At 38.0% G+C, this 20,825-nt stretch overlaps 1 long non-coding RNA gene across 1 annotated transcript; it reads left to right on the plus strand.

Annotated features, from left to right (window-relative positions):
• Positions 1-569: 569 nt before the first annotated feature.
• LOC124390850 lies at positions 570-19,367 on the plus strand. Its single transcript, XR_006926866.1, has 3 exons — positions 570-2,212; positions 12,888-13,018; positions 18,629-19,367. It is a non-coding gene; the product is annotated as an uncharacterized LOC124390850 (long non-coding RNA).
• Positions 19,368-20,825: the final 1,458 nt, after the last annotated feature.

The raw sequence follows: 20,825 nt of genomic DNA on the forward strand, positions 1-20,825 counted from the left end.
CCTATACAACAATTTGGTTGAATTTCATGTCCATAATCCAATAGATTTCACATCCAATCCATAATTATCATTATCACCTCTGTGTATAAATCTTTCATTCTTTATTAAATTGTTGTACCTAGAAGATTTTGTCACTAACACAAATTCCACTGTGTGTGTGTGTGTGTGTGTGTGTGTGTGTGTGTGTGTGTGTGTGTGTGAGCACAGCCAAAAACCCTATTCTAATTCAGATTCAGATTCTAAAATCACATATCATTGATTTTTTCTGGTTCTAACAGTTCGCTGTTGACAGGATGTCTCAGGAGTGCAAGTTTAATTTTAGCTAATTATCTGACTGATAATTTGTTGCTAAGACCATTAACAGCTTAATATTTAACCCCCCTCCCCCCACCAACACACACACACACACACACACACACACACACACACCTTTTTTTTTTTTGCTCTAGAATGTATGAAGAAATACAGTATTACAGTTAAAAAAAAACCCTGCTCTAAACCCTGCTCTACACTCTATTGTTTCAGTATTGTCTATAGTCAAATCAGAGACTAGAAAAAAAAATGCAGATTTTAATTAAGCATAGAAATAATTTTAAATTTGTGGTTGTCCAACATTAATGGCAGTAAACATTACAGAAATATTTGCTGTACATCTGTCAATATCATGGTACCTCAATGATCAGTTTAGGTGATTCAACTTTCTGACTTTGAACACAACAAACATTTTACAAAGATCAGAGTCTCTCTGGGTGGAATGGTGATACAATGTGCTCTGAATTTTTTATTTTATTTTTGATTTTATACTAAAATTAAAAAGAACATTTACATATTACTACATTTACATATATCATTTGCATACAGTTGTACAAGATTTTACATACTATATGTGCAATCTATTTCCTTTAATTATCAAACAGGTTTTAGAGAAAATATGTCTCGGCAAATTAAACAGCTAGGGCTTTTTTCTCTCTTTCCCTAAGCAAATAAATGTTAATTTACTATTTAAATATACGCATACACTAAACCCTCGTGTTGCGTGAACTTACCTTCCTGTTGAATATTTTTCACAGCCATGAGCACATCTGCATAATGCTAGGGGGTCTTTTTCATTATTAAATTAATGTATTGTTAGTGCTTTTGTTCCACGGTTCAACTACACACTCATCCTTATCCTACTCCCACCCCCACACACAGACAAGACCAAAGGCCAAGGCCACACGAGTGTGTAACTCCAGCTGGCCTGTTAATGTCTACTGTAGTCCAGCTGCTTTCTCTTTCACTGTGCAAGCTTAACTCTGCTCACCCAGTGGTCTCTGAAAGGAAAAAAAAATAATAAAACAATGCTGAGATCTGGGGTGGAAAAAAAAGATGGGGGAAAAAGAGATGGAGGGGGAGTAGCAGTAGGCGTCTGTGAAAGGCATTAGGCAGCGATTGCCTCAGCACGCTCCTGGCTGTGTTTAATGAATCACTGAAGGAGAGAGAGAAAGAGAAAAGGAGTAATCCATATAGAGAGCTAAAGGCGGTATGGGCCCTACTGATAGGAGGTGGGGGTCATGGCTGCGCTCTCTCAGCGCCCGAAAGAAAAGATTCAAACTAAAAAATATCCAAGGGATTTTTTTTTTTTTAGAAAGGGGTGCTTTTGTGCCAGGGAGAAAAGCAGCATCTGCTGTAACGGTGATCAGACTGCCAAGTCAGCGTGACCGCACTGTTTCATGAGGCCTGAGGCTCCATCGCTCCCTCTCTGTACCCTCACCCCCCTTTCACTCATCCGCTGATTAGGAGGCAAGATCAATGAGGTAATGCCAGAGACGGCTCGGCTTACAGCAGCCACCCAAACGGCCACTTCGATTCAGCCCTGTGTCTGTTCTGTGCAGAACAATAGAAGCAGAAGCGAGGCATTGAGTCGCTACTACGGCTCGCCCATCTGTTTCCCACTAGAGAGGGCTAAGGAAAGAAAAACGTAAAAGTATCCACACCGGCCTGCTTTATTGTTCTTTTGGAAGTGCTGACTAAGCCAAAAACGAGGCCAATCCACTTGTCACTTTTTGAAATTATGCTCCAAAGGCAGGAGATGCAGCAAAACGAGGCAGTCAGGAAATGATGATTAGTGCTCCCTGCTGAGCCAAATCAAGGCCAGCACTGATAAACAGCCCACAGGCCATAGCACAGCATGCTGGAAGTTTAGTTAAACAGTATACAAGGTGTTTTGGAGGTAGGCATCGATATGTCTTTCTCTCTCACTCACTCACACACACAAACACACACACACACACACACACACACACACACACACACACACACACACACACACACAGTGTTTCACAAATCTTTTTCCAATTAACTCAACACATCTGTGTTAACTTATAACAATACAGATCAGTCAAAAGTTCTGGTCTGAATGGGTCATTTTACTTTTGACATTAGTTTTGTAAATAATGTTGTTCTCAATGAATGCATAGTACACATAATATAAGATGCCAATTTTATACACTTTATATAGAATGTGATCCAGATCTAGATCATTGTGTAATGAAATGAAGATGAATGTGTTTATTGTATTTCAATGCAAACTGACAAAGATGAGTATTGAAGAAAAAACATTATCGTATTTTACAAGACTGATGATGATTATTAGCTATCTTTATTTAGCTTTATTATTTTCACTAAACTGATTATGTAAACCGATATTTGATTTTTGTTATAAAAAATACAAAGTATTGATTTTAAGTGCGCACGTTCTTTATATTTTTGCTTTTAGAACCTTTTTTTTGCTCTTAATTTTAAAGGCTCCATTATTTTCCCTTTGACACACAAATATATGCTTTTTATTAGGATGATAATTTCTTTTAAGAGTCAGATGTTTATTACAGCGCATGCAGGACATAAAAAGCTTAGTAAGTGGCATGACATAAATGGCACAATGAAAAATGGTTTTATAAGCAAGAAAATGGGACATAAAAAAAATACCTCCATGATTTTAATAATAAAGGGGCAAGGACATTGCAGCTTTAGTTGTTCTGCAAATGGAACATAAATAATCCACAACTTTTTAAATTGTCATTATTCTTTGTGTACTGGTCTATGCATTTTTTTTAGCTCTGTGCTATAAATTTAACATTGTGTCTGAAGTAGTCACACAGACATAATCCAGAAAAAGAATGCTCTGGTGGTTAGTATGTCTCACAGTTACATTAATCTGGTTTTGTTTCTTCGCACAGACGCTTACAGTCCTGAAATAACATTTATGCTTCTTAATTAGGTGCCAGCTAATCAGTTTTATCAAAGCAAAAGACTGGTCTAAACAGTGTCTTGTGTAGTCGTTGTGCTTTTAGTTTTGTAGGAATAAGTCATGGAAGGTCAGCATGAAGTTTAGGATGTTTATTTTGTGTGCTTTTAGTGATGAATTACCTGTTTGGGTTTCCTCCTGACCTCAGAGATCCAGGCATTCGTAAACTCCCCGATGGAGGTCATGAAGAATCCTGAGGAGCCCCTGACCTCGTCTCATCTCAATGACATCATCCACTTTGCACGTCATAAATCAGTGCAGTTGTCAGAGATAAAGTCGCAGAGAAGCTGTTTCACCCCGTGCAATCCAACACACACGCATACACACACTTCTTCATGAGCCCACTCAGCTGCCCGTATGTGACATGGCGTGACCTTGCCCCCCTTTTCAGCCAGCAGACTTTATGTGTTGCAGGTTTGGAATTTTGCACTAAATAGCAGCAAATAACCTATAAATTTTAACGGTACAGCGGAATGCCCCCCACCTTACCCCCAGATGACCAATTTCTAACATGACATAATGGAATTTTGAACATTACCACAGATTAACCTGAATGGCATCATTATTAGAAGCCCAGGACTGAAAATAAAGCTGATCATCTGACCTCTTAGCCAGAGACTTTACCTTTTTTTGTATTACTTCCCTTAGGCAACACATAATGTGATTGAATCTAGCTGCTGAGCTGTGTTATGAAGCGCTCCAGCTTTCATTTCAAATAGCCATGGGTCACTTTTCCACACACTCAATGGACACAGCACTTGAACAAACAGGTTAATTGAGTCATTTTCGGAGTGCTTTAAATACAAAGCCGGAGAACATTTCTGGCATTTCTATCATTCCCGCTTTCAGTTTAATTTACACTGGATAGCTTTATGAACATGCTTTTGCAAAGTAAACACTATTATTTTCAATACAGGTAGGTTAAAATATATTTTGCTTTTACAAAATGTGATTCAGATTCACATTTTGTAAGACTGCTTCAATGTTTATACCAACCTGCTTTGAAAATAATCTTCCTACATGACCAGAGTTGTATAGCATTCAGTTTACAAAGGTAATATACACTCAACAGCTACACCATATAGACAAAAGTTTTAGACATCTTAGGATTCGTATGAGATTTAAAAAATTCCTATTCCCTATTTAGTCCCCACTTCTTACTAGAATAACCTCAAATCTTCTGGGAAGAGGTTCCACAAGATTTCGGTGTGTGTTTTAAAGATTTTGCTCATTCAGCCACAAAAGTGTTAAAAAAATCAGGTACTGATGTAGGGTGAGGAGGCCTGGGATGCAGTCAGCGATCCAATTTATCCTAAATGTGTTCAGTATGGTTGTGGTCAGAATTATTTAACAGGCCACTCAAGATCTGCCACTAAAACTCATGTAAACCATATCTTCATTTATTATGAAGCCAGTTCTATGAATAGCTCTTTCAAATATTCACGCCTGCCTGTCTGCTTTCTTAACACAGTCACAGTCACATGGTTTCTTAGTTCTGATGCTTGATGTGAACTTTAACTGAAGTTCTTGACCCATGAGTGCATGATTTTATTTACCTCAAATCTAGTCCTTCATCAAAAGACATGCACCTTTACATGTGTTCGTGTGTGTGTATATATATATATATATATATATATATATATATATATATATATATATATATATATATATATATATATACACATATACACAGTATATATATATATATATATATATATATATATATATATATATATATATATATATATATATATATATACACACACACACACACACACACACACACACACACACACACACACAAATATATATGCACTTTGTTAGTTGTCTTGAAGATAGAATGCTAAGGCAATAATTTAAAATCTATGCCAGCCATAATAATTTTTTATAATTCACTATATGAGCAAACGTATGACCAGTCACGCTCTTATGTGCTTGTTGACTATCATGGTGCACATCTCTTTACTGTTAAAATAGCCTCCACTTTCCTTGAAAGGTTTCCCACTAGATTTTGGAGAGTGGTTAGGGGGCTTTGTAATCATTTGCCTACAAGAGCATTTGTGTGATCCGACAATGATAATCGCCAAAGAATATGCCATGCAGCTGCCATGCCATGTATTTGTATTTGTCTGCTGCTTCTGTAATGCAATAATTTCCCTCACGGGATCATTAAAGTACATCTAAGTCTATGCAATCAGTGTTCCAGTTCACCCTAAAAATGTTCACTGGGGTTAAGGTCAAAGCTCTGTGCTCTTTTTCACATTGTGCCTTCATGAAGCTCACTTTTTTGCACTTTGGAAATAAGTGGCACAAACGTGTTCCAGTACGACAGCCATGGCATTCATTGACACTCTATACAATTATATGCATCCAAATTTGTGGCAACATTTTGGCTCAGGTAGAATAGATTAGAATAAAAAAGCCTTAATTTGTCACATATACATTACAGCTCAGGTGTCCATATTGGGTTAAACCTAGATAGCAAAAGTCACTAAAGAGTCAAATGTGCTTTCAAACTTTGGGAGGCTTGGCTTCTGCTGCCTGTATTAAATGTCACTAATGTATACATAATTGCAAATGTACTTTCTATTCAGAGATCCTTTTGGTTTTAATTTACATTTGCAAATTTTCTCAGCTTGTAGTCTGTTAGCATGCAGTCTGGCTGTGTTGAGAAGTCGAACAAACATGCCTCTTATTGTCATATGTAGAACTGTAATTGTTAAAATGATAAATTGTTGGATAAATGTACCTGAATGTCAGAGCAGCCAGCTACAGAGTAAGTCAGGTTACAGTAGTGAAGTAAAGAACTGGATGAGGTTTGGGTGAGACAGACTCAATTACTTGTTTACTTATAAATAGCTCTAATGCAAAAAAAAGGAAAGACACAACATAATTGGGCTGAGCAGCTGCATTGAGAATAAAGTGAAAACTTGCATCATTTTAGGCATTTTTTATTTTACCAAGTCTTGCCTTTAAATACTGGCAAGTAACTTATAGAGTAAAACCACAGCATTGCTGCTGTACCTGATAAACACATTCAAGCACCCCAGTGTGTGCTGAGAAAGAAAAAACACTTAAAATAATACTTGCTCAGCGGTGGTACTCTGCTGCTGCCTTATCATTGATGGGGTTGACGAATTGTGCAGAACAACTAATGGGATGCAGTTCGGAGTTAGAGATGTACAAAATGACCAAGTATATGGTAGGTGTAGCTGCACATTTTGAAGCACATTAACATTTTAAAGAAAGCTCAGCAACTTTCAGTCTCTGTTTACTGAAGTGTTGAAAACATATGCAGTCTATCAATTCCTGCCTTTAACCTCTATGTGAATGTCTTTTAGTACATCTGCACATTTCCTCCAATAACCTGGTTTTTGTGGCCGTCTCCTCCCTTTAAACTCAATTTACATTTCATTGGATTTTGTTCATTTTTAAAGGAAAAAAAGAAAGTTGCATTCATTTTCTCTGCTTCTGTTTAGGTCTTTAGAGACTACTCGAAATGTATAGTCTGCTTGTTTTTTGTTTCTGCACATCTCGATGGTCGATGATCTTCTTCTTTATATTAGACATAAAGAAACTGAACCTGCAGGGCCAGTTCTGAATAGAGTCATACTTTCCACCTGAATCATCAAGCATTTTACCATCTACTTCCTCATCATTTAAAAAAAAAAAAAGCCTTTTGTCTCAGAGTCAGGCCTTGCTATATTTTCTTTTTCCTTTCCTTTCATTGCTGAGTGCTGTGCGTGTCCTCCCACGCGGCTGCTCTCCTGCCGGAGAGAAGAGAACATGTTACTGACAGAGACGTTTGCATTAATGCCCATTTTCTTCTCACTAAGTGGAAGCTGTCTGAGTCTTTTAAAGTGAGCTGTGACTCGCAGAGCGCCACTAGACACTAGACAAATTTATACATGTTGCAGATTGCACAAATGATGGTGGCTAGGAAGCCTTACTATTGCTACAGCTTTGTGTCTGGTTAAGGAATAAATAGAATATATATATATATATATACACACACACAGTGGTGTGAAAAAGTGATTTCTTATTTTGTTTGCATGTTTGTCACATGCAAACAAAAGGTTTTTATTATTGAGGGAAAACAAAATCCAAAACTACATGGCCCTGTGTGAAAAAGTGTTTGCCCCCTAAACCTAATAACTGGTTGGGCCACCCTTAGCAGCAACAACTGCAATCATGTATTTGTGATAACTTGCAATGAGTCTGTTACAGCGCTGTGGAGGAATTTTGGTCACTCATCTATGCAGAATTGTTGTAATTCAGCCACACTGGAGGGTTTTCAAGCATGAACCGCTTTTTTAAGGTCATGCAACAGCATCTCAATAGGATTCAGGTCAGGACTTGAGGGACTTGACTAAGCCACTCCAAAGTCTTAATTTTGTTTATCTTCAGCCAATCAGAGGTGGACTTGTTGGTGCGTTTTGGATCATCGTCCTGCTGTTGAACCCAAGTTCGTATCAGCTTGAGGTCACGAACAGATGGCCGGACATTCTCCTTCAGGATTTTTTGGTAAACAGCAGAATTCATGGTTCCATTTACCACAGCAAGTCTTCCAGGTCCTGAAGCAGCAAAACAGCCCCAGACCATCACACTACCATCACCATATTTTTCTGTTGGTATGATGTTCTTTTTCTGAAATGCAGTGTTACTTTTAAGCCAGATGTAATGGAACAGACACTTTCCAAAAAGTTCAACTTTTGTTTCGTCAGTCCACAGAGTATTTTCCCAAAAGTCTTGCGGATCATCAAGATGTTTTCTGGCAAATCTAAAATGAGCATTTATGTTCTTTTTTCTCAGCAGCGGTTTTCATCTTGGAACGCTGCCATGCAGACCATTTTTGCCCAGTCTCTTTCTTATGGTGGAGTCATGAACACTGACCTTAACTGAGGCAAGTGAGGCCTAAAGTTCTTTGGATGTTGTTGTGGGGTCTTTTGTGACCTCTTGGATGAGTCGTTGCTGTGCTCTTGGGGTAATTATGTTCGGCCGGCCACTTCTGGGAAGGTTCTCTACTGATCCATGTTTTTGCCATTTGTGAATAATGGCTCTCACTGTGGAAGTCCCAAAGCTTTAGAAATGGCTTTATAACCTTTTCCAGACTGATAGATCTCAATTACTTTCTCATTTGTTGGATCTCGGCATGCTGTCTAGCTTTTGAGGATCTTTTGGTCTACTTCACTTATTCAGACAGGTCCTATTTAAGAGATTTCTTGATTGTGAACAGGTGTGGCAGTAATCAGGCCTGGGTGTGGCTAGAGAAATTGAACTCAGGTGTGATAAACCACAGTTTTACCAGGGGGCAAAAACTTTTTCCCACAGGGCCATGTAGTTTGGGATTTTGTTTTCCCTGAATTAAAAAAAACTTGTGGGTTCCACTGTATATATATATATATATATATATATATATATATATATATATATATATATATATATATATATATATATATGCAGTGAGGAAAATAAGTATTTGAACACCCTGCTGTTTTGCAAGTTCTCCCACTTAGAAATCATGGAGGGGTCTGAAATTGTCATTGTAGGTGCATGTCCACTGTGAGAGACATAATCTAAAAAAAATAATCCAGAAATCACAATATATGATTTTTTAACTCTTTATTTGTATGATACAGCTGCAAATAAGTATTTGAACACCTGAGAAAGTCAATGTTAATATTTGGTACAGTAGCCTTTGTTTGCAATTACAGAGGTCAAACGTTTCCTGTAGTTTTTCACCAGGTTTGCAAACACTGCAAGGGATGGGAGAGGGGGAAGGATTTTGGCCCACTCCTCCACACAGATCTTCTCTAGATCAGTCAGGTTTCTGGCCTGTCGCTGAAAATCACGGAGTTTGAGCTACCTCCAAAGATTCTCTATTGGGTTTAGGTCTGGAGACTGGCTAGACCACGCCAGAACCTTGATATGCTTCTTACAGAGCCACTCCTTGGTTATCCTGGCTGTGTGCTTCGGGTCATTGTCATGTTGGAAGACCCAGCCTCGACCCATCTTCAATGCTCTAACTGAGGGAAGGAGGTTGTTCCCCAAAATCTCGCAATACATGGCCCCGGTCATCCCCTCCTTAATACAGTGCAGTCGCCCTGTCCCATGTGCACAGTAGGGATGGTGTTCTTGGGATGGTACTCATCATTCTTCTTCCTCCAAACACGTTTAGTGGAATTATGACCCAAAAGTTCTATTTTGGTCTCATCTGACCACGTGACTTTCTCCCATGACTCCTCTGGATCATCCAAATGGTCATTGGCAAACTTAAGAAGTGCCTGGACATTTGCTGGTTTAAGCAGGGGAACCTTCCGTGCCATGCATGATTTCAAACCATGACGTCTTAGTGTAACTTTGGAAACAATGGTTCCAGCTCTTTTCAGGTCATTGACCAGCTCCTCCCGTGTAGTTCTGGGCTGATTTCTCACCTTCCTTAGGATCATTGAGACCCCACGGTGAGATCTTGCATGGAGCCCCAGTCCGAGGAGATTGACAGTCATGTTTAGCTTCTTCCATTTTCTAATGATTGCCCCAACAGTGGACCTTTTTCACCAAGCTGCTTGGCAATTTCCCCATAGCCCTTTCCAGCCTTGTGGAGGTGTACAATTTTGTCTCTAGTGTCTTTGGACAGCTCTTTGGTCTTGGCCATGTTAGTAGTTGGATTCTTACTGATTGTATGGGGTGGACAGGTGTCTTTATGCAGCTAACGACCTCAAACAGGTGCATCTAATTTAGGATAATAAATGTAGTGGAGGTGGACATTTTAAAGGCAGACTAACAGGTCTTTGAGGGTCGGAATTCTAGCTGATAGACAGGGGTTCAAATACTTATTTGCAGCTGTATCATACAAATAAATAGTTTAAAAATCATATATTGTGATTTCTGGATTTTTTTTTTTTAGATTATGTCTCTCACAGTGGATATGCACCTACGATGACAATTTCAGACCCCTCCATGATTTCTAAGTGGGAGAACTTGCAAAATAGCAGGGTGTTCAAATACTTATTTTCCTTACTGTATATATATATATATATATATATATATATATATATATATATATATATATATATATATATATATATATACACACAGTGTTGTGCTCGTTACTAAAAAAATAGTAACTAGTTACAGTTACTCGTTACTTCATTCAAAAAACTCAATTACTTTGTTGATTACTTACACCAAAAAGTAATGCGTTACTGTTAAAAGTAACTTTTTAGTTACTTTTTTAAAAAACGTTCTTTAATGTTCCCATTAATGCCCTTTTATGTGTTATGGTCTACAAACACAAAACTGACAAACACAGAGTAATTTTTAAACACTATTTTATTTAAGTCAGACCAGCACAAACATATCACAAGGATTTCTGAAATAAATAACAAAACAAGCTGAATAATATATTCACAATCAAAAACTAAAGTGGCTTCTGCTGTTGTGTTGAGCTCTTAAAAATTTTCCTTTCACAGCTGAAGTATGAAAACTATCAACAATGTAGAACAGAACACCGAGTGAGCTTCTAGCATGGAGTTCCTGGAGGAGCTTCAACAGATTGTAGTTGCTGTTTATCGCAGTAGATACGACCTTCGAACCAGAAAGACACAGCTTACATTTGACTTAAAAGTTTTTGTCTTTATACTTAACTAAAGTGAAATAATGAGCATATTTCCACTTTGAGAAACTCGTCTTGCTCTCGCCTCGACTCGTAATTACTGCCGCACAAACCTGAATAAAAGGAGACGCGCCCACAGTGCGTCTCCGCAGGAATTCTCCTCTTTTCTCAAATTTTATACCAACAATGATAAACAAATGCAAAACTTTACCTATTGCTTAATTTGTTTTGCCGACCTCTATCAACAAGGAGACGTACAATGCATATTGTTAACAGTATTTTAACTGTGAAATCGGAAATTCTATGCTAGCAATATAGGGGGGCATCAAGCAATTAACCCACTGGGGTCGACAAACGCATAGAAGCATTTTGTGGCATTTTTTTTCCTCATAACACCGAAACCAACTTAAATTACACTGTCTTTTTTGATCGTACAGAGAAGAGCAATACATCATTTGAATCTGTAATGGATCCACTTTAATGTGTATACACTCATAATAACAACAAAATGCTGTGCTTTTGTAAAATAAAGAAAACCTCTGCCATCTCTCTTCACAGACACATCAATGAAACAACCTGTCTAGTTTTAAATAAACCAATTCACATTGAAAACGGATTTTCTCTGATTATGTAAAAGTGTAAAAGTTAGAAGAGGTACAGTTTCTCTGGTATCACCTGATTAACCGTCCATGTGGAAACATAGCAAAGGTTCTCTTTGGTGTCCTGATGATTTGCATAATTAAAACACCAAAATTACCTCAAATCATTTACAAGAACATTTTGTCTTAATGCTCTGTTTCACTAATTATAAATATACATTTGCATAAAGCATCCATATCCATCCAAGGCCTTTAACCCTCACCTGCTCAGTTGTAAGTCGCTTTATAAGTCGCCTTTGGATAAGGGCATCTGCCAAATGCAATACATTTAAGAGTAAATAATGCCAGTTCAAACTTTGTGGACTGTGGCACATTAATATTTTGCTGTCAATGATAGTAGTCTGATCTTAGGCACCTCTGGGACACTAGATCTGGTGGCTTGGATATACAGACATACTGTAAATATACATATATTTCTCTCAACATTAAATATTTGCGGTTTTTTTTGTTGTTGTTGATTTCCTATATGACTAATATTATAGTTAAAGACAAATGTAATCAAGTTTGTTTGTATGTATATTTAACTTCAGAAAGACACTGCATTGCTAAACAGCTGGATTGATAAGTACAGTGTATGTTTATATCCTAAATAGTAGTATCACCCCATGTCAGTAGGACCTTGACATCTGTCAATCCAATTCTTCAAATCTCATGGCTCCTGGCATCAATGCTGACATTAGAAACCCTTTCACAAGCTTCTTTATTGCATCATTCACAATCCTGTAAGGATTCTCGGTCACCAGTTGCAGATATCTGAAAGTCAGCTGGACTTCTATCTGTTCAAATCAAAATGTTTCACTACTCACCCGAGAAACGTTTTGATATGAGGGGACATACGTCCAGTTGACCTTGAAAACACTCTCACAATTGCTTGTTTGTTGAATATCTAACACAATGTTTCCACTGCTCAGAGTAGAAAAAACTGTGGTTAGTGCTCAAAGAAGCTTGATTTTATCACAGTTTGTTTATGTGCATCATTCGACAGCTGGTATGTAGACAAGCCTTTGATAAACTGAAGTTTTTAGGCTGATGTCTTTTGTGGTGGCAAAAGTGGCACTGTGCAAGTATGTGAAGGACATTTAGTTTGCAAGCTACTAATAGAAATATCTTCAAAACAGATTACTGCATTTGGTTAATGTTCTTCTTAATTAGCAAACATGACCTTTGCAAAAAAGCCAAGGCAGGTTTGAAAAGTAGTTTTTTTAGTACATTTTTACATTGTTATGGTGATTGAAATGTATCTACATTTTCATAAAATAAAGGCATCAAAGGCATCAGAAAGAAATCATCAAAAATTGATTTTTCATAATTTTCTTGTCTGTTTCAGAAGACTCTACCATATGGCCAGGCGAGGGATTCTCCCAGATGACCACACATGTCCAACACATTCTGTCAAACATTTTAATGATAATCTCTATTTATCAGTTTTCATTGATCATGCTGTGGTTTTTCAAACACGTAAGTTGTGCTGTATATTCATAAATTCAGGAACTTATAATCATGTATTGAAAATGAACGTTGGTTGTGAGCTTAGTCCTTCTCTACATATCCTCCACCTAAGGTAACACACTTCTCCAAACAATAGATGAGCTGGTGGAGACTGTCTTTGAAAAATTCTTCTTTCTGGTTCTTGAGCAAAAGTTTCATGTCTTCTTTGAAAGGCCTGCCATGAAGTGGTTTTATCAAGTGATGAAAGAGGAAGAAGTCACTGGGTGGAAGGTCGGGGGAGTAGGGGGCACGAGGCAGAATTGCGTTCCCCAAGTTACCCGCAAGTTTAACCATTTTGTGAGCTGAATGGCCCTTTCCATGACACTTCGGTTTTGACCCTCTAGTGGCATCGTACGGAACTTTTTTTTAAACATGACATTCATGAATGTACTAATTTCTGGAGACATAATTTAGGCAAATATTTTCCAATTTTTAATACGGTAATACGAATTTATGACCGCCCCTCATTGATTCATTTCCACTTGTGGAACCAGGGCTCATTGTACTTCCAGGGTGTATTTTAATTTCTGCTCCATGAGCATATGTCATAGGGTTTTGACTGTTTAAATATGTGCTTTTCCAAAGTATTCGAAAATACTGAAATACACCTCTGTTTCAGAGTCAACTGCCGTGACTGAACGGAAGTTCAGCGAGTCCATCGGATTGATGATTCAGCATTATGGGGATGAAAGAAAGGGACTTTCCCCACTCTTCATTCAGAGTCTCTACACCTCCTTCCATGCCCCCTCTCCCTCTTTCTCTCTTTCTCTCTCTCTCTCCCTCCCTCTTTCTCTCTCTCACACCCCAGTGTTCCTGCATCAGCCTCATGCTTTTTATTCCTGTCATCTGTAATTGGAGCTCTCGTTCTCCAAACTGCTCTTGCATGCCGGTGGCTGTTTCCACTTTTTTCCTGACAGTTGCTGATAAACACTTCATTCCTTTGCTCAGACCAGAATTCGGCCAGGCTGTCGTCGTTTCAGCTTCAGCTTACCGATTTAGGAGCTGATTACGCAGACCTGGCTTTAATGCTCACATGCATAGCTCAAAGTGGCGAGATATATCGCTTTGAATTTATAAAAACGAGGTTGCTGTGCTTCATAAACTTTTTTATGATTTTTTAGACATGGTTCTTAGATCGATCGATCTATCTGTCTGTCTGTCTGTCTGTCTGTCTGTCTGTCTGTCTGTCTGTCTATCTGTCTGTCTGTCTGTCTGTCTGTCTGTGAAGTGCAATAACCAGGTGTTATATAGTTTATATAGTTTTTTATCAGGTAAATTCTAAGACAACCTTCTCTAACTGCTTCATATAATGTGAGACATATCTGTTTTCGGTATTCTTTTTATAGTCTTAAACTGCTAGACATTAAAATAAAACAGGTTTCTAATAAGATGAGGCATGTACCCACACTGCAGGATTTTTTTCTAGGAATTCCGACTGAAAGCTTGAATTTACTTCCAAGAACCATTTTTCTGCTCCAGTAGTTACTTTCTGTGAAATTAATTTGAACATGGCATTCTGAATGTTGCCGACTGGTAAAAACAAGCTGAAAGGTCTTTGTGCTATAGTTAAATCATTAGCATTTGTGACTTTACTCATTGTAAAACACACCATTCTAAGATTTCCTCTTGTCCAAAAGGTGGACAGTGTAGTGGTTAATTTCATAAGATAATTACTAGTCATGCTCTACAAGATGATCTCAATAAAACTGAGCTCTGTGTCAAATTATATGATGAAGATCTTCAGTGATAGATCTGCGATTAAAGAGAATGGGGTTGCTGTGGTTATGGTAGTAGCTTAGTGAATAGAAATCTGTGCGTTTAAAGACCTAAAATGCGATCGTTGGCTGCTCCCCCAATTTTTTTTTTTTTTTTATTAATTTTTTTTTATCCATTCACATTTATTTATGACAAGAAGCAGAGTGTATATTGGCAGTGTGAGTAAGGTGACATCATAAAGTTGAGCAGAGGTTAATTTTTCAAATAAGGAGTGAAGCAATATGGCAAACATCAACAGGAGTAAGAATTAGGACAAATCATTTGAAACAATGTCCAACAACTTCTCTGGTTCCTGTCAGAGAGCTGCTCATGGTTAAACAAGAGATTTGATGACATTTATTACTTTACTGCATTAAATATGGTTAAAAATTACTCTTGGAAAAAACATTTCAGATTTTTTAAGCTTAATTTGAGAGAAACCTGGAAATCAGCTGTAATTGACTTATCACCATATGAACACTGAAACATGCATTCTTTCTTAGTAGCTTATTCAAATATTAAATCAAGACTAACAAAAACAGAACAGAGTCAATGAATTCTCCACATTTGTGGTGCCGAACTGGTACCTCCTGAGGACATTTGGTGTTTTGGGGATGCTGGTGGAGAACAAGGTTTAAGGGGTCTGTAACCTTTTGAGGTGAGAATCCAAAACAATAAATTTAGGGCCAATCAGATGCCTCCCTAATGATATTGCATGATGGATAAGTATCTGCCTGTATTTCACCGTTCATCCTGACCAAATCTCCATCTCCATTTGCAGAAATGCAACCCCAAACCTGCAAGGAATCTTCACCATGCTTGACTGTTGCCTGCAGACACTCATTACTGTACTGCTTTCCATCCCTTTGGCAAGGAACTGGCTCCTGCTACAGCCAAACATTTAACATTTTGACTCATCATTCTAGAGCACTTGCTGAAACCCCTATTTCTGCACCCCAGTTCCTATGTTTTTGTAAATAGTCAAGTCATTTAACCTTAGTACCACTTCTGGCCAGAGTTCTCCAAACAGTATGTGTACCTGGATCCCATTGGTTTCCACCAGTTTCTTGTTGCGGGCAAAATGATGTAAGCATGATGTGTCTTTCATCTGCTGCATTAAGTTGTATTGGCTGACCACTAGTCTACAGTACTCAACATTGCCTGTTTCTTTGTGCTTGAACAGCACATCTTGAAACCCAGTCTGTTTTGAAATCCTTGCCTGGAAGAGACCTGACTGATGCAATATAACTACCTTGTTTCTTACAGTGCTCAGTCTTGCCAATAGTGTAGGACCTGTGACATGAAACTGTCTTCCATAACCTTACCTTATTAGCACAGTTGGGCTGTTCCTCACCCAGTACTAAGCCTCCCACACAGCTGTTTCTGTTTCAGTTAATGACTGTGTTTTAACTTGGGTATGAAGTTGATGATCGTTAGCACCTTCTTGGTAAAATTGGTTAATCATACACCTGACTCTGATCCTACAAAATCCCTGACTTTGTGCAAGTTTACCACATGCGCATGTGTAAAAATTTTAAGCTAAAGGTAGTCATACCAAATACCGATTTGATTTAGATTTTTCTTCTGTTTGCTCACTTCTGCATTTTGTAAAATGATTAGAAATTAAACAATAAAATTAGATATTTATTATCAGCATTTTTATATTTCCTCACACCTGACTAAAACTTTTCCACAGTACTGCATATACATTACATATCACTTTATATATAAATGTATATGAAACTGTAAAATTATACCTCAGTCTCAAGTGCAACTGCATCCAGTGTCATATCTATACATTTATACATCTAAAATGTTCTTTGTGCAGGGTAGCAGCTCTTATCCCAAGGCCCAGTACTAATTTTTGACCCAGTGGTTGGGGACCTCTGGTGTAACACATCATTACAAAATCTCTCATCTATTAACTTAAAGACGATCATGAATTTTTTTTTCTTTTGTTCTTTATTTTTTTCACAAGGTGTAAGACACATCAGTTAAATAGAAAATACCTGAACTGCTATAATAAATAAATCCTGTTTATTTATGTGAGGTGAGATATTGGTTCTGGTGTGAACATAAGGTTAACCCTTAACTGCCCAGCTCAATGCAATGATTAGCTTCTGCTTCATTTATAAGTCACTCTGAATAAAGCATTCGCCAAATGAATTAGTTTACCTACATGTATACTGTATCAGATTAAACTGTGATTGATGGAGAATCACAAGGAAAACCGTGTCTCGTTGGATTCATCATGCCAGTGAAAGCTTTTTCAGAGAGTGCTTTGTTAAATTGTGAGCTGCCCTAACCACAGACTCCTTGCAAATTTGTAACGATCAAGGTTAAGTCATTGCAGCAGTCGCGAGATCTGCAAGATCCTGTTCAATTAGGAGCCAAGGACATCAGTTTGGGCTCATCTCTCTCTTTCCCAGCGTTTCTCTCTTGTTCTCTCGTTCCTCTTTTTTTCCCCACATGCCAGAATGATTTCCATCTGGGCTGAGTCCCAGCCAGGCAACTTCTCAATTACCACCGAGAGTAAGAGACATGGAGAGAGAAACAGGGGGAGAGATACATAGAGAGAGGGGAACTGGGAAAAAAAGACTCCTGTCTTCTCCCTGATGGATCCAGCTCCTCCACCCACACACCTTCTCGTGGTTCCTGGCCAGATACCACAAAGAGAACGAAAAAGAGCGTGTGAGAGAGAGAGAGAGATTGTCAGCAGGAGTGGAACACATGATCTTTCTCTCTTCACTCTTGCTCTCTATATCTTTTTCTCTTTTACCTAACCCTCCTCCAATGCTTTCCTTCTGAAGACTAATGAAAGGAAAAGAATGTTTATATACCCGAATTTGCCCTTCGTCCTCTTAGAGGCTACGATGGATTTCATAAAAAACTCCTCTACAAACAGCCTGGACGAGATGCATCTGAGTAGGAGGAATGGGGAGAAACAGACAAAGGGCAGTGTGTGTGTGTATGTGTGTGTGTATGTGTGTGTGTGTCTGTGTGTGTGTGTGTGTCTGTGTGTCTGTGTGTGTGTGTGTGTTTGTGTGTGTGTCCTATATTGCTAAAGAAGACATGCATAATCCTTAGACATAAAACATCTTTCGCTTCACCACACCATCTCAGCCACCACATAATGTTCTTTTGGAGACATAAACACTTATGGAGCTTAATGTAACTCTGAGGTGCAGTCACACCAACTGTTTACATTTATGCATTTACATATATTTTCTGTCTCTCTGGGCTGTTTAATATTTGCACTAACTTTTTTCAGCATGTCCTTATTGTTCTTGGTCAAGATTGAGGGACATTGAATAAGTTAATGGCAAACATTTTCAAATTACATTAATATTATGTTATATCCCACTATATATAACCTAATTGGGTTTATAGTGCAGACTTTATTAGCAGTTTGTCCAACATTATCCAACATTTGATATCTATCTAATAAGTTTAATTATAAAAACAAACAAACAAAAAAAAAAACTGGTAACTTGGTCCTAGCTAACAAACATGGCTAGCATCCAATTTATTAGCTATTACTGTGTTCTGCTTGCTGACTAGCTTAGCCAGTGTCTTTGTATCAATTTGCGAGAAAATTTATGCTTAGCTAATACTCACAATCTCCTTTTTTTATTAATAAGTTCAAATCAAGAAGTGCTTTCTGCTTTCATCTCAAATTTGGGAATTAAATGTTTGTTTAGTGTGCATTTCATTCAGTTCTGCTAAAGCTCAGCCATGTGAGTATATGATGAAGCCAAATTACTTACAGACCCTGTAACATACACTCTCGTTTTCGTTGTCTTGATAACGTGGTGTTCTTTCCAGTTGAGCTTATGTCGGGTTGGGGGAGAGGTGGAGAAGAATGAGTAGGAGCTGGATGAGAGGACTAAGAGAGATTGGAGATAAAGTGCTCAAAGGATGGTGGGAGATGGAAGCACAGACCGAGGAGATTGTTATTTGGCCCGGCTTTCTGAAAGTGGATCATTACAGGACAACAATGTCAAGCCTGGAATCAAGAAGCACTCTATGGCCACTTATTATGTGTATGTGTTTGTTTACTTGGTTTTGTGTGTGTGTGAGAGAGACTCTTTCTCTATCTCACAGTAAACATCTGAATCAGTGCTTGTGGAAGTGCAAGTGCTTCATTTCACTTCAGTGTTGCTCCTGGTGTCTCTGCTTATTGATTTTGCAGTGACATTAGACATTTCTGTACGTTTTTTTGTAACTGCACAACCTGTGAGTGACAATTACATTACACATGTTGCCAAAGGCCTTTTTAGCACCTCCCAAGTCTTTGTCTGCAATTCTGCTAGCAATGCATTTAGATCACGATTTGTCCTCTTTTCGTATTACAGCGCTGTTCGGTCACCCACTTTTACATGGTAACTGTTTTTTTAGACTGACCGATTTGTGTTGCTCTTTCTTGTTTTCAATAAAGCTGCATCGATTCACAACAGGAAAGTGATTGTGAGTCATTGAATCTAAATGGATCTGATTTTCTTTTCTATTTGAGGAGTGCTATTGTTTAAAGATTGTTACCAGGGCTTATGCATGACATGATCCAAATAAAATCTTGACTGATTCTATAACAAACTGTGCAATGAGATATTCTCCATATTAGAATCTAAGATCGATTAAAAAGATTCATCAGGATCTTGAGGTAATAAAGGTACTCTATATAGGCAAAAGTTTTAGAATACTTGACTTTTCCAGCCATATGATTTCTTTTCCCCAAACTACAAAAGGGGCACACACTTTTATAGTATGTATTTGGACTTTAGCATTAAATTTTCCCTTCATTGCACAAGGAGACCAAACAAAACGTGTGTACAAAATGTGCTCTATGAAGACTTGGTTTAAATGGGGTGATGTGGAAGATATAGAACTCTGTTATAGTGCTCTGATTTCAATGCTATTGATCACCTTTGGGATTAACACTGAGTGAACCCCAGGCCTCCTTACCATACATCAGTACCTGACTTTACAAACACTCTCATGGCTGAATGAGCTCAAATCTCCACAAATACACACCAAATGTGGAATGGAATGTTAATTTTATGGTGGTCAGTGTTCACATGATTGTCCATATTGTAATAATGTCTTATTGCCACTACCCACCCATGGGTAATCCTTTTATCTTCTCCTATTAATGGATTTTAGATTGGCAATATAGCAGTGGGCACACTGAAGAATCCTTGACACGGTCTGAACTTGGCTGTTACCTGATTTTTCTCACAATAACAATAAATCAGCTTATAGTGGGCATTTAATTTAATTTTCTACTGCAGAACCAGAGAGTTTTAACAAAATTGTTGAAATTATGTGGACATCTGAAGATTAAAACCAAGTCGGACACACACTATTATCTGGAATGCATGTTTTAGTATGACAATTTTGAAAATTGTCATACTAAAGCATGCATTGTAGATAATAGTAAAATCGAATTTTCCTTATCTAAGAACTAAGTAGGAGCTAAAAAACTGAACCCCCAGCATAATTCTCTTGTTCACAAAGCAAGCTCCTTGAAGACTTGGTTTGCCAAAGGTAGAGCAGGAAAACTCAAGTGTCCTGCACAGACCCCTGACCTCAACCCCATTGAATACCTTTGGGATGAACTGGAACACCCCAGGCTTCCTCTCATAACATCAGTGCCTGATCTCAACAATGCTCTTGTGGCTAAACAAGCATAAGTCCCCACAGCAATGCTCCAAAATCTGGATGAAATCCTTCCCAGAAAATTGAAGTTTATTAAAATTTAGTGAAGAGAGAAGTGAATAGGGAATAGGTTGGTCTTAATGTATATATGGGTCAGTGTAGTGTATTTTTGAGAAGGCAAAATTGGTTTTAGGATCATATGGTGGAACACAAAAAATCTTACTAGGGTGGGGTATGGTCAGTATTTGTACAAAATAACAGTTTCAGTTTAAAAACATCTGCTTCCATGTAGTTAGATTTAATGGGGAAAAAATGCTTCTTGCTGATCTACAAATCTCATCGTTCTGTCCACATCCTCATCCCCTCT

The sequence above is a fragment of the Silurus meridionalis genome, chromosome 9 (assembly GCF_014805685.1).
Source record: "Silurus meridionalis isolate SWU-2019-XX chromosome 9, ASM1480568v1, whole genome shotgun sequence".
Lineage (NCBI taxonomy): Eukaryota > Metazoa > Chordata > Actinopteri > Siluriformes > Siluridae > Silurus > Silurus meridionalis.